Genomic DNA, 3,420 nt, shown 5'->3' with positions numbered 1-3,420 from the left:
CCTGCATTGATTAGCCCAAATGGCATCTTACAAAAAGCATAGGTACCCCATTTAGTGGTAAATGCAGTCTTGTACCTGTCAGACTCTTTAACCAGCACTTGATTGTAACCAGAGAATCCATCAAGAAATGAGAATCTCTTTGAACCACTAACCTTGGACAAAATCTACTCCATAGAAGGGAGAGGATGGTGATCTTTAAGGGAAGCTTGGTTAAGGTCCCTAAATAGAGACAAGGTTTGCTACCCATGATGAGTGTTTGATAGGAAAAATTATGTGGGCCTCAATCAATTTGGATAGCTCTTTTCTCATTAATGGTTCAATCTTGGGATTCACTGGTCTTTGTTTTTGTCTTACTAGTTTTGCATCATCAACTAAATCTATGGTATGCTGAAATAACCTTGGGTAAAAACCCTTTAAGTCATCATATGTCCAAGCAAATATATCATTAAATTCCTGATATAGATGAATAAAATTTTCTTGTTCAATTTTAGAACATACCTTCCCCATGTTTAAGGATTTTCCATCAGCAACCATGACTGGAGTATGGTCACCCTCATCAGTAGCTAGGTTCATGGCCCTACCCTTTGCTTGATCATCAAGATTAAAAACACTCTCTAAAGTAATGAGACCTTTAGGCAGCTTGTTAGAACTATGATGAATGATCTGATCACCATACTGATCTTGTAGTCTTGACTGATTTCTCTCTGAAAATTTTGCCTCATTCTACAAGAAGCTAACAATTTTCTCATCATACTCAAACACTTGCTAGTGGGTGTTATTGTCAGGGATGGCAAGCCTTACTACCACTCTAATTTGTTGCTTCTTCTCCTCCTCAAGATTCCCTGGCACATCATAAGATGCACCTATTGCTGCAAGTCTATCAACATGTCTATTTTCTTTTCTAGGGATGCTTTGGATGTTAAATGCATTGAAACCCTCAAGAAAATCCCAAACTCTATGTTTATAAGACTTGAGAAAACCATTTTTGGCGATATTTTGATTTCTCACTTGATTAACCACCAACTCACTGTCTCCATAGACCCTTAAGGCTTGAATTCCTCTTTTTTGAGCAAGTAAGAGACCTTGGATCAAGGATTCATACTCGGCCACATTATTGGTGCAACTGAATTGGAGCCTAAAGGAAAAGTAATACCTTATTTGTGTAGGGGAAATTAACATTACACCAGTTGCTGATCCATTTTTATTCCTTGATCCATCGAAGTACATACTCCATATCCCACTTTCATCTTCTTTAGCATCCACAAGATTGGGAACCAGGGCATCCTTTTCCAATATACAATATGTACTGAGACCTTTCTCAAGGATCTCTGACATAGGGTCAAATTGATATGCGTCAGCCCACTCATCCAAGAAGAAATCAGGTATCTCTGCTAGGGGAGTGGTGGGCTCCTTCACTATTTCATTCTCATCCATCTCTAGAATAGGTAAATTCATGTTGATGGGGTTGGGGGTGTAAGATTCAGTATGATGGAGGGCTTGAGGCTCTACTCTGATTGAAGCATTGGCTCTATATCTGGTTTTAAAAGACATATATGACCAATCAGAAGATATGAAACCACCTATTTGGGCAGTAAAGTCTCTTGATAGATAGATGGAAAAATATGGCTTGACTTCAACAATAGAGATATCTTGGGTTATAGTACAACTAGGACATGCATGTAGGGCCATCTCCACATTCCTAAGGATCCCTACAGTCTTGACAGTACTACCATCCAACTATAATACATCCCTAACAATGGGCTCATATTTCATTTCCAAAGCATCATCAACACACCTAGGCATCACTGAACTACTAGCCCCTGAATCAATCATGCAATTATGGACTAGTTTGCCTCCTATAATTAGGAAAACATAGAATGGAGGAGGTCTAACCCTTTTACTTATTTCTTCCTCCTTTGATGGTTGTACTAGGCTTGTGGCACTTTCCATGCTAGGTGTCTGATTCTTTGGTTCAATTCTTTCTAACTCTTCCTATAGCAACCTCCTTTGCATTGGTATAGTAGCAACAGCATCCCACATGGAGATATTCACATTTGTCTTCTTCATTTGCTCTACCATACAAAATGGCATAGAAGGTGTTTTGGTAAAAACCTTAGGGGCTGCAACTGTATGAGGTTGTGATGGGATGGCTTGAGGATCACTTGTATCATTTCTGCCATGGTTTTGTCTTTTTTTCTGAAAGGCACTTGATTGATTATTTACTGCTTGCTCATGAGGTACTGTATTCAAAGTTGAGGCCTGATTGGGAGGAGGAGGGATAACATCTTCCATAGCTCTTCTTTTGCTTCTAGTATTATGAGCATTGAAATCCTGGTTTACATTGCAATGCTCCTCCATCTGATGATTCATAAAAGAGCAATCACCCTGTCTTTGCATATCTAAGGCATCCTTAAATTGGTCCTCCTTGTATGCCTATTTTTCTATAGGTTCTTGGATTGTCAAGGCCAAATAAGATTCAATCTTCTAACACATACAATAGGCATAGGAGTAGTTACAAGAGGGACAAAAATATTGATCTTGAGCCATATTGTTTTGATGGACTATGGCCCTACTTTGGTTTACATTTGAGGTTGAAGCCTAGCTACCCTGCCTACTCTGATCAAAAGAATGGTTCCAATGATTAGGATTTGGAGGCCTACCACTTTTTAGAGTTTGATATTGCAATTGATGAGGCTTACTACCTTGAGCTTGCTATCTTTCTAAAGTCAGCACTTTGTTTCTCACTTTCTGCATCATAGAGAAATTATCCTCCAGCCTCCTTCCTTGGTCTTCTAACTTCCTCCCTTGATCTTGCAATCTTTTATCAAGGTTCTTGTCTCTTTTTTCCATGTTCTACATCATAGATTGCATCATCTCCTTGATTTCATCTATCCCATGTGAGGATGTGGAAGCTTGAGAGACTGGAGTAAGGGATTTTGATATAGAAGCTGTGGGAAGGGGAACCATTGCTGGTTGATGATTTGGAACATTAGTGAAGAAAGGAATAGGAGGCCTTGGAGCTAACTTAACTCCTTGTATCAAGATGTTTTCCACCCTTATTACTATGTCATAAGCGTTAGGCAAGGTATCTCCTCCCATAGTTTGGATTGTAGTGGCAATGTCACTGTTAAAAGCTCTAAGGTAATGCAAGAAGGCATTACCAAGGGTAGGCTTCATTGAAGTAGGTATTCTATCCCATGTCTTTTGGAATCTATAATTAAAATCAGTCATACATTCATGGGGGGCTCTTTTTATAGTAGTGAACTACTCTAAAAGTGACAAATAGTCACTCTTATCCTCAAAATGTTTGCACAATCCTACTCCTAATCCATCCCAATCTGTTATAGAACCATGAGCTAAACCTCTATACCATTGTAGTGCTTTTCCTTTCAAGGATGAGGCTAGGAGCCTAACTGCAAC

The sequence above is a fragment of the Cupressus sempervirens genome, chromosome 7 (genome assembly GCF_028749045.1).
Source record: "Cupressus sempervirens isolate cs-2001-9-10 chromosome 7, ASM2874904v1, whole genome shotgun sequence".
Classification (NCBI taxonomy): Eukaryota; Viridiplantae; Streptophyta; class Pinopsida; order Cupressales; family Cupressaceae; genus Cupressus; species Cupressus sempervirens.
This window is presented reverse-complemented; position numbering follows the sequence as displayed.